Source organism: Anomalospiza imberbis, chromosome Z, assembly GCF_031753505.1.
Source record: "Anomalospiza imberbis isolate Cuckoo-Finch-1a 21T00152 chromosome Z, ASM3175350v1, whole genome shotgun sequence".
Taxonomy (NCBI): Eukaryota; Metazoa; Chordata; class Aves; order Passeriformes; family Viduidae; genus Anomalospiza; species Anomalospiza imberbis.
Genome location: NC_089721.1, coordinates 44,559,039 through 44,571,369, shown reverse-complemented (window position 1 = coordinate 44,571,369; position 12,331 = coordinate 44,559,039). Strand labels below are relative to the sequence as shown.

General features: G+C 37.5%; 1 long non-coding RNA gene across 1 annotated transcript; it reads right to left on the bottom strand.

Moving 5' to 3' along the window:
• Positions 1-4,807: 4,807 nt before the first annotated feature.
• LOC137464444 (uncharacterized) lies at positions 4,808-8,154 on the bottom strand. The gene is made up of 2 exons (XR_010994237.1): positions 6,732-8,154; positions 4,808-5,999 (listed from the first exon to the last, which is right to left on the bottom strand). It is a non-coding gene; the product is annotated as an uncharacterized lncRNA (long non-coding RNA).
• Positions 8,155-12,331: the final 4,177 nt, after the last annotated feature.

Here is a 12,331-nt window from a genome sequence, read left to right as displayed (position 1 = left end):
GCATCACAGCTGGTGTTTCTTGCCAGCTGTCTTCTTGTACAGCTTTCCTTTTCTATACCTCCTTTCTAAGAGCACCTCAAAACACTTTGCATAATTATTTCTAGCATTGTTCTGTAATTGTTTCAAGGTGAATACACTGAAATACAGAAAAAAATGAATGTCATTATTGAGAATAACAAAATGTTGTTATTAAAGCTGAAAATATAGCAACAGATCCAGACTGGGACTAAGCAGATCCCTTCCTTTTCTGTTTCACACTGTTGTGGGTAAGGACTAATACACAAAATTACCAAGTTATACTCTTCCTATGCATTTAATCAGACCTGTTTGCAGGGTCAAGAAACAGCTGTGAAGCCATCCTTCTTTGCAAAAAGATGTAAGAAATACTAAGTTTGTTCTGCCTTTTCTGACTAAAAACTTTGGTCAGAAAGAGAAATTACAAGTTCAAAGACATAGGACAGCTTCTGGGTCTGAGATCTTTTTAAGAGCAAAATAATCTGTTTGGGAGCTTTATATGCAATATATAACATTGTTCATTTTCCTGTGTGAGGATGTGATGATTTCATCTCCCCTTATCTACTCCCTAAAAATGGGACTGGGCCACATTTTTTTTAATTGTGATCTTCTTTTCCCAGTTACATTAGATTTATGAACTTTAGTCTGGTTAATAGAGCAAATATTGTTTCTCATCTGTTTTCACAGTTTTAACCTCCAAAAAACACCACATATGACAGTAACACTACCTTTCCATAAGACACCAAGACTTCTACTAGGAGCCCTAATAAGCACAGACACCTCGCCACTTTCATTTCAGTTCAAAGTATGTCCAATTCAGCAGTCATGGAATTCAGTCTTACCCATTCAGATGATGGGCGTTGGCCACATAAACCTGTAATTAAGGGAAGGATGTGTTGTAGTCACTACAGGATGTTGCAGCTTTCCTCATTGTTTACTACTGATGGAGTAAAGCGGCACAAGCAGAGAGAGAAGATGAAAGTAAGCTACTTTGTGCTTAAAAAGAGTGTCAGTATCAGGCCAACAGTTCAAATGTTCAGTGTAAATAATGTTTATTTGGTTTTTCAGTTGTAAGACTAGTTAGTGGAAAGATACCAAACCTGTATGTAAAACAAAATGAAATTTTAAGACCAATGTCACAAACATAAAAAGTGATCTCTGTTCCCCGATACAGTGATACTTAAAAAACCTTTGACCTCTGTAACCACCATTTCTGATTTCCTTTGCCTATGACCTGCAGGTGGTTTATGTCTTACCATGGCTCTTTGATTCCAGTTTTCTAATCTGCAATTACTTGTGCAGTAATTCAAATCCAATTTCAGTATTGGCTACTAGGTTGAATTCACACTATTTGACCCTATTGCTAAATCAACATTAAATAGCCTTTTTTTGGGCCCAGCCTTCATCTGTTTTTGCAGGAAAGCTTTGGGCTGAATCCCAAAGGTTACTTAGGCCCAGTATCCAGCCAGCTGCAAGGATGGTGCTGGGAGCAACCTCTTTGGTGATGACATATGGTTCGTCTTTCCTTCATGTGCAAGGCCAGCCCAGGCCAGGTCAAGCTCAGAACAACATACATATTGATATAAGCATACAGGTACAGCTGGAGTGACATAAGTGATTAATTTTTTTCTCTAGGGTTCAGCATCACTGCCAATTTGGCCTTAACAGGACAATGAAATATCACTGGTCAGTTCCCTGTGTTGTAATCTCCTAGACAAAGAGCTGTCTTGATGTGTTGATCCTGAATTTGTACAGTACTGAGCACGGAGGGATGCTGTCCTCTAGCTGCTGCACAGTGTCCCACTTCAAATATTTAAAAAGTAGTGCATGAACACCAAATATTGAGCTTGCCAGTATTGCAGAAAGCAATTGCTGACAATGGCCTACCAGTTGAAAATCAAAAACCTTTTCCACTGACAGCTTTAATTTCTGCTCTGGAAAGTAGGCAGGTAAAAAAAACCTGCATCACTAGTTTGTCTCCCTGCAATGTTTTGTAGCTTTCTTTTGTAACACAGATACTTATGACCATCAAAAAGAGTGAGCTGGTAAGGTGTATTTGTATCTTCTGCTCTTGAAATCATTTTCTGCCCTGCCCCAGAAGTACATTCAAAGAGAACATCTTTTTACCTCTACTTTACACCACTCTTGGTGAATGTTCTCAAGTGTGGTCTGAACAATTTCTCTGATATTTTCTTCTGATCACTTCCATTTTGATTAAATGTGGAATTAAAAATGAAAACTGTTTGGGCTGATGATGATCAGTATATGGAAAGTATCTCATATTCCTTCAGCAACATTGCTGAAAGTGAGAATGATATGTCATGGTCTTATGTACAGCTGCTTGACAGGTGGCTAGGAAAAATACCCCAATATTATGATATCAGTTGTAAGGAGAATTAATTGCTTCTGTCAGATTTGAAAAGAGTGCTATGATTTCCCTTCTACTTGGGCATTTATTAGGGATTTTCCACATTATTCAGGTGTTATTAATCTCATCTGAAAACTAGATTCATTGTTCTGCATCTGGAATTATGCTGATAATGTGAAAAAAATCAAACTGAACTGAATTGTTGCACATTGAATGGTCTGGCTGATATCAGGACAGGTCTACTTTCCTGAATTTTTAGACTACAGTTCTGCTACCTGTGGGCCAAATGCCACTTTCACTTTTAGAAATCAAAGACATTCTGTATTAAAATTTTCCCTGTTCCCAGAAAGTAGTAACTTCCTTCTCATGAGAAAGCTCAGGCCTTCGCAGCATCTCATCATGCCAGACATTAAGGAAAACATACCAATATTTTGGTAATATACAAAAATACCAATATATACCAATGCAATGAAAATATACCAATATACCAATGCAAGCACATTGTTCGTGGGGTTTTAAAGATGGTATAACTTATTGATCTGAAGTAGTCCATGTACTACCAGCCAAATAAAGGTACAGAAGAATTTTTTTTTATTTGACCAGACAGTCTTATGAGGTATACTAAATGTTAAGGTTTATTGTATAAACAGCCAGCAAATTTTTGCATCAAAACTGTGAAGAAAGCAAATACAACAATCATTAACTCACTTGTCTGTCAGAGAAGTTCTCCTGTCTCACCCATCCTTTTTTATCTTCCTGAAAATGTACTCACTGTCTTCTCGGTCCCCAGATGCCACTTTCAGTTTCAAAGGCAGGTTTGGAGTCTCTTTCAGGTACTCAAGCTTTGTCTAATATTACCACAAGAGCAGGCTAGACCACTTGGCAGAGTCTGCTTTGCCATTCTCCATTAGGCTTCAAGCCTTTCTGCCCTTTTCATCCGTTCCTCATCAGGAGGCTCAGGATACTGCTGACACCAGTAGCCATGAAGACAGGTCCTGTGGCAAAGCAGAAATGAGGGCTTTACAAAGGCCAAAAAACATAATTTTATATAATAAAATAACTGTTCATAATTGGGCCTCTGTCGCTTTACATTTTAATGGTTACAGTAATACTGAAACTTTAAAATACAGCTTTCAATGGCTTCACACTTAATCTTTCAATTACTCTTCTTAACTCTCTTTGTAGAGCATGTGCACCATGACATTGATACCACTGTCCAAATAGAAAATTATGCTGGTGTTCACCATCCAGGGCTCCTGCCTGTCTCCAGTGCCAGCAACTGGACAGACATATGAGAAGGAATTGCTCCCAGGTCTGAGAAAATCCTGGTAGCCCCATGCAAAAAGATTTGCACATTTCTGGCACTGATACAGCTTTCAGCCCACCCTGTGAGTGGGCTGGGTGATGCTCCTGCAGATATAGATTTTTGTGTTAGGGCAGGCAGCCCTGAGAGAAGCAAGGCAGCCCTGTTAGTGATCATTATTCTGATTATTACTGCAGTGACTGTTGAGGCTGCCATTGAAAAGAGGTGCTGGAGCAGCCAGAGACAGTAAGCCGTCTTGTAGTTTGGAAGCAGACAGGAAGTGGGCAAGTATTTTCCTTCAAAGAGAGCAAAACTATATACACAGAGACCCAAAAGAATATGGGGGAAAAAAATGTAGAGGATATAAAATTTCAGATGTGTCACATTCTGATGTGACTTAAGCCCGTATTATGGACTTTGTCATTGTTGTTAATGCAAGCTCTGTTTTACTATTAAACCTGACACTGTGGTATTTGTGCATACCTGGTGCCCAGTCTCTTTATCTGCAGTTCCAGTCCTGAACCTAGAAACAAGCACAAATCTGGCAAGAAAAATGCTCAATTCCATGAGACTTAAAAATACACTATTAAACTCAAGAATGGTGAAAGGTCTCCAAAACGATTGCTGTAAAACAGGTTTTGTGAGTAACCTGTTTTGAAAATGAATGGGATTTCTGGCAAGGAAGAAGCAAATTTTGCATTGGTTGTGCCCTACACTGATGGGAGCTAGAAATGGTTGAGCCTGAAGTTTACAATAAGTAGGTGATAACAAGGCAGCACTTTGTCCTTCCATTAACCCTCTCTAGATAACTGGAAATCTGCACACAGAAGCTTAAACCCAGCTTAGACTACGTTCCTTGTTTATTCCTGCCTCTAGCCATGATGAAAACATGAGGATGGAGGCCACATAAACTACCCTGTTTGTGCAGTTCAGACCTATTTGAATAATCCAGGCTTTCATTTTAAACAAATTAAGTGCAAGGCGCTTTATGGTTGTGAAGAAATCTCCCTGAGGTGCGAGTGAAGTATGAATAAAAGCAAAGTCCACGGCAGATTGAGTGGGAAATGGCAGTGCAAAGGAATGAATGCTCCATAATGTGAACAGAAGTGCAAGAGATGGGAAATTTTTCACATTTCATTAAATGAGACTTTTACAGTAGTTATTGAAAGCAAAAACCACTGAAATATATTTAGATGATAGTTCCATAAATAATGTGTGTCTTTACAGCAGTTGCAAAGTCTGAAATTTTTATGTTAATTACAGACCCCAAATCATCTCTGCACAGATTTGCAATTAAAACAAATATTTTCACATACAATGTAAGCCCTGTATTCATAGCAACAGCTAAGAGACATGCTGGTTATAGTTTGCTCTGTAAACATGAATATTTTATGTTTGAACACAATTGTTTCGCTATTGTTGTCCTTACTTTTCATATATTAAAAATTGGGAGAGTTTAAAGCTGAGTGCCACATTGTGGATTGTTACTCTTTTAGAAAAAATATTCTGTATACAATAGTGTATATACTGCAACCATCTAAGGGAAAGATGATTATTGAAAGACATAGAGAAAGAAAAATTTCTGCAAATGGTTATCTTCTTAATAAATATTGTAAAAATCCATACTTTTAAAACCCTGTATGACAGCAAAGTGCAGGAAGAATGCAAAATTAGGGAGAACATTGAATAATTCAGTAGCTTGTTATGTGATTAGATCTGATTGGCCCACACTGAGATGCTGCCCATAAAAATGATTTCCCATGGTAGCATTGGTTCTGGGGTGGGGGACTTCAGATGTCCATAAAATGGGAGAACAGGGCTTACTGGAAATAATAATATCATGGCTGTGCAGAATGATTGATGATCTTTAAAGAGGTCCAGATTGGTTTCATCTTTCTTCAGATTTTATCATGCATTCTTTCTTAGTCATATGTAGTCACTAAGGCAAAGTGAGGTAACAAGTGTTTGATGTATAGTAGTTCAGCCAATTTTGTCAGAACTGCATTTATTTTAAACTGCTCTTGTATTTGATACTCACAAGATGTAGATGTTCATTATTTTCTAATCCAGCCGATAAGAACAGACAGTTCTGAGGTTAGATTCAGAGGTAAGCCAAGCTTGTGTTAGAGCAACAGTGCCAAAAAATCACAGTAAAAATTAAAGAGATCCTCTTTCCTTGCACTGGGACCATTTCCATTACTGATTAAATAGATACAGAGCTCCAGAGGATTGGCATCTTACTGCAAGAACTTCATATCCTTTATTATTTGCAGTACATACACACATTTCAGAATGCTGATTAAGCTTTTTTGACTACATTTGTGGCAGCTACCTGCCACGGCCATGAATGGATGAAATGCACCGGCTCATATAAGGCTGGATGGCCACCACAAGCATGGGCACTCCAGGGGAATGGCTCCAGCCACCCCGGTAGTGCTGAGTGCTGCAGCATGGGTAACACAGCTTAGGTAGTCAAAACATGCTGGGAGGAGGTGAAGAGATGAAGGAAAGGACAGTCATTTGCGTGCCCAAAGAGTCTTTATTCCCCCAGGCAGAGTAGGAACAAAAGGTCTTCTCAGGGTGGGAGCAGGGATGAGTGTCAGCAAAATCAAGGGTTACAGCAACTTAAATAGGAAGTGGGCGGACAGGGGTGTAAACTTGTCTTATCCAATAGGGGTAAACTATAAGGGGATTACATAGATCATAATAACCAATGACAGGATGACAGGGCTGGGTACAAAATCAGGGAACAAATGGACAAGCTAAACTGGGGTGATTGACACAGAAACTTCTGGAAGAAACTGGGGGTGGTTACAGGATTGATAAACCAGAGGGGTGTTAACAACTTTGAGTGGCAGAACCAAACAAGGAAAGAGCAGGGAGGGGTGAGGATATTGACAGTTCCCTGGGGAGCCAAGTGGGGGAACTTCTGGGGCAAACAACTTGGGCTGAACCAACTGTGAGGGAAAGTACGGGGGAGTACAAGGAACATACCATTTTAACCTAACATCAATAAAATAACTTTATACAAAATCACACTACAACATACATTAGCTGTTTCAAGTCACTTTACCCTTCACAATCTGCAGAGAGTTTCTTTTATGTCAGAAGAAATTTCTAATGAAGAGGGGAAAAAATACTTAATTTAACCAGCTGGGGAGAAAGGGTCTTTTTCGCTTGTTTCTGAAAGCCTACACACCTCCTCAAATACAACAAATCAAGCCATGTATCTTAATCACTTCTTGAAAATGTCTTTATCAGCAATTTATTCAAACAGATTGCAGATGAGCTGAAAAGTACTTGGCATATTTCCAATGGGATAGGGAAGAGAATAAAATGGTTGGTCAAGTAGCAATGTATCAGAGTCAAACTCATTTGAAAAAACTTTCCATTATCTCCATTTATTTTTTTTGGAAAAGTAAAAGAAATCATCAGGACATTAGGTTTCTGAGACACAACACTGATACATACACATCTGGTTTTATGTATAAGTACAGTTATAAGACTGTATGCATACCTGTGCCATATACTTTTATGCTTGTTCATGGCTATGCATGCAGACCTGCATATCCTCTCCACTTGCGATGGATCTGTCTCCTGTAGAGTTTAATGGTTTTCTGTTTTGACAATTTAAGCACTGACTCAAAACTGTTTAACAAAATCAAGAGTGGGTTTTGGCAATTAATTTTTTGCCATCAAGAGTATTCTCAAACTGGGCCATAACAGCAAAGACTGCGAGAGTGAAAGAGCAAGACAACTCATTAGACAGCTCTGCAGCAGCTAAAAGTGGCAAGGGATGTCAGACTGTGTTCCTGTGCTTCAATACTAATGAGAGTCATTGCATATTCATAATCCTAAATACAGTCAGCTTCTGATAAAAACTTTTGTCATCGAAGCTTCACAGAAAGAGTAAAGCAGTGCACTCCTTGTGTTGTGGCACTTCTACCAAGCCAGCACAAGAACAAGATTGATTGTTTTCCAAAGCAGCCTGACAGAGAACCAAGAGATACTGCCCCAAGGGTCCTGAAACTAAGCTTAGTTTGATTACAAGGCTTCAAGTAATCAAAGAACCAAAAGAATATTGGTTTGCCTTGCTGGTGAGTTTTAGTCTATTTTTTTTAATTTCTTTTGAAAGATAAAGGACACTCTAAAGATGTAGTTTTCTTATTGAGTGTTGAGAGTAATTATCTGTTAGGCATTTTAAAAAGATAGTATCAATTTTTATCATGGAGAATGAATGGCAGGTGCTAACAAACTTGTTCCCATTTTGTAGCAACACTCCTGCATGTCTTAATAGATAATCTCTAAAACTCTATGAAGTTTCACATCAATATGAATAGCAAAGATTAGTGAACTCAACCTGCCAGATATTAAAATCAGCTCTTCCAGGTGTTGTACTACCCAGAATTAATTTTTTGCTGGTTCCTTTTCTTTTTTCTTTTTTTTTTCTTTTTTTTTTTTTTTTTGCTTTTTGTTTTTTGTTTTTTGTTGTCATGTCCTTCTGCTTCTCATCATTGCTGCCATTTTTCTTATTAGTTTTGAGAAACTACTCATCTCCTTTGCTGACAGTTAGATCCTGAAAGTGCACAGCTCTGCTAGCCTTTAACCTTGTGATACCTGTCTGCTGGGAGAGCTGTTAGCATCTTCTGGAGTCAAAGAAGAGAAACATATGTTCAGCACCTACTTTGAAAAAGCCTTGAGCATTTTCTCACTTATAAAGATCTCTTCAGCTGAAATGCCAGCATGTTTCCACATACATTTAACAGGCAAGCAGGCTATGAAATATACATTAAATTAAATAAAACAGGACTTTACCACAAAGGTTTAAAAATCTGATTATTGTGCAGGATTGGATTTTTTTCCCCATTAATTATAAAGTCATGCATTTGGGAAAAAATAATTTCACAGCTTAAGAGAAATCACTAAAGATTAAGGACAGAGAGGCATCTAGTAAAACTTTTAAATATCTCTGTCATATGTATACAATGTTTGAAAACAGAGGAATTTGTAGTTCTGATAATTGAAGTAACTAATTATCCACAGGTATTTTAGGTGTTGAGCCATTAAATTGTCAGCCTTATCAGTTTGATTGCAGTGAAACATGAAAACACTGACTTTTGTCTATTTGGAGAAATTTATTTTTCCAAGGATGACAATCCTTTAAGTAGAAACCAGGCAGCTTGCCAGCTCTCTATACATGGAAGTTTGCAAATGCAACCTATATTTTCAAAAGTTTCTTAAAGTTCAGTGAATGGTGCATGGACCTATGGCAAATAGCCTTGTATTAAACAGATTTCCATATACTGCTTACATTTCCCATAAGCCTGTTATGGACTAGTATGTATTCATTACAAATAAATGAATGTCATAGATAATTTTTTGCATTCAAGCTATACATGTATTCATCATTCCTCAATTATGTACATTTTTCTAAAGAAAACAATAACCCTCCGTGGACTGAAGCTATAGGAACAAGTTTGATTAAATGTTTTACAAGACTGAAGTAAATGTTCATCATATCTGTCAGCAAGCTGACAGCTTTCAAAAAAGAACCTTTGTTCCTGGGATAAGTAAGTTGTATGATCTTCTTTAATATGCCTCACTCAAAACCTTAGAGAGAATAGGTGTTACATTCAAGTGAATTCTACTCAAAATGTGATTGCTGACAAATATGCTTTGTATTCCAGATCCTTGATATACAAACATTATTTGACAAGATAGTGACTATTTTTTTAATTTGTTGCTGTTGCTTGTCAGAACACTTGTGCTTTCTCATTAGGCAGAGGTGTATTTGACAAGCTTTTTACATATGTATGAGAGAAAGTCACCATTAACCAGTGCCCTGCATCACTTTTGTGCTTACCTGTGCTTTAATAGGTAAAGCCTGGGCATAGGGATTACTGGACACATTAAAAATTACATTTGATTGACTGAAAGAGTAAGAAAGTAGACCAAAATTTGGATGACCACAAAGGAATGATTTAGCTGAATCCATGAGAAGCAAAGGGAACAACTGTTCCATTTTTTCCGGGATGTTAAATGTTTTCTCCCAGTGGGAGTAGTAACACCACTGGCACAAAGAATTAGGCAGTGGCACATTGTGTCTCCAGCATTAATGAGTAAGTACCTCAAAAACATATCAGTTGATGAAAAAATAAAAGTGAGGTTACCCATTAACATGGCAAAATATATCCTTCCTAACCTCTTCAGACAGAAAAGTTACTGTACAACATGAAGCATTACATGCGATTACTTTTAGATAGCCAAACTTCTCACAGTAGTTTCATTTCAGAGCTGGAGAAGAGCATTTGGCTTTAAAAGTCATGTATTTAGTTGTTTATATGAGTTGTTACAGTGAATAACAGCAATGCACTGATCCAACATTCTTTAAAAATCCAGCCAAAGTATTTGACTGAATAGGGCTGGATTCCATTTTGATTTCAAGACAGATCAAGGAATCAATCTTATTTCTGTTCATCGATGTGGCCTTCTATTTTTGGTCTGTGGGTGTGCATAGGGCAGAAGATATGCCGTTTGTTGTATGCCTACATACACTCAACTAATATTCTTTTTTACAGACTTCGAGTGAATTCAGGGTGAGTCAGTCTCAGGCTGATGTCTAACTACTTGCTTTGCAATCTGACACACTAATTAAAACCTGTGTTGAAAGTGTGTTACCCAAGTGATACCAAGTGTCCTTCCCAAAGTCAGATGAACAAACATGGATGTGCTCCTACAAGCAACAAGTTGTGGTTAGGGTGACAATATGACATTGATTTCTGTATAATTTACAGGTCTACAGCCGAAAAAACTTATTTATTGGCAGGTTGTGTTATTGCTATTCTTTTAAATATGGTAACACAAGCGGCCTCGCTGCTCCTGACAAGCAGATCTTGCATGAGTCTCCACTGGCACTACAACATCCTTGCAGTCTCTGTAGTATGCTCCTAGAGAACAAATCTGGAGAATCAAGCTTTGTTTCAGGAGTAAACACAGCCACAGCTTGGGCATGGACAGACAGGTTGCTGTGTAGCGTCAGACCCTGCAACAGCTTGCAGGAAGAGTTGGGAGTTCAGCAGACATGTCAGTTATCCCAGAATCCTACCACTGGCCGTATCAGTTTTTGAGCCACTCAAATCACCTTACTGACATTAGCTAGTTCTTACTTTCTTCATCCCAGTCAACATGGGTTGACATGACCAGAGAAACACAGCAGGAGTAATTATCCATCCTAAGTATGTGTTAGTACAATTTTAATTTACCTTCATGCTGGAGGAGGTGGGGGGGGGGGGGGGGGAGAAGAGAACTGATGCACTAAAAATAATAAATACCTGGTTTAATCCAAAGTAGGAGTTCATTCCTTCCTACACAGAAATTTATTTCCTTAAACAGTTTATTTAAATTACCTTTACCATAAGATTTTGTCCAGGGGTTTTTATTCCTTTCTTAATTCTACCTGTTTTGCTCTAATTCAGCTCCTCTTTACAGAAGATGCATAGTTTTAGTCCTTTCAGGTTATACTCCTTCAAGTCCTGCATTTTTATCATCTTTAGGACAATTCAACAGCTTTCCCAGCGCCAGAATGCATCTGAATTTTCACACCATATCTTAAACTCTAAACCCTGAAATTAGCAGTATTACTGCCTTTCAGTCTGTAATGGGGGTGGTTATATATTATTATTACTATCTTAAAAAGTATATTCCCATCTATACATACTATAATTAATAAATTTCTATCTTCAGAATTCTGGAGGGAGATCATTCAGTCCTGGTAACTTACTATTGCTGTATCTCTCAAATTGCTTCATTTTCATTACATGCATCAGTCTGTTAAATCCACATTTTTATTTCCTCTGAAATGTGCCCATAGAATAGAATTTAGGAACAAAAAATACATTAAAATACTGGGGGAACTGATTTGCTGGGAGAAATTTGAGTTCTGAATATAGATAGTGTTGACAATGAGATTTAATAAAAAATCTATAAATATTTGAAGTCTTTTAACTGTACTCATGGAGGAAAAAGAAATACTGGCTTTGACATTGAAATATTTATCCTGATGTATCTATTTTATAGGGGAAAATGACAATAGTATTTCAGACGCTGTGGTGTGGCAACTGGTGTTGATTTAAAATCTTTAATCACAACAACCAGAAAATATGAAAAAGTAAATACAGGGATAGGGTTGGAGGTTTTTTTTAAAGCATTGTCCACTGAATTATGATACAACATCACAGATTAATTTACAGAATCCCCAGTAGTTTGATAAGACGCCAGTGAAATGTATGGACAAAAACTGCACTCCTTTGACATCAGATTAATGAAGTAGAGAAAGGAAGAAATAAAGGAACAGAGAAATTCAACATTCAACCTGTCTATCCCCTCTCTTTAGCATGATATTGTCTACATATGTACCATTTGCATTGGTAATTAAATTAATAATATTATATCTGTTCAAAGGATCTCTGAGTATTTTGATTGCTCACATCTTATTTAATCTTTCACTCCTAACTGCTCCAGGTCTGCCAGTGTATGCTCTCATCTATTTCTGTTACTTGGCAGAGTATCAACTCCAAAGTTTCTTCATATTTTTGAGGCCCACTTTAGTTTTATACTTTTCTAAATTCCTATGGAAAAAAATTAGG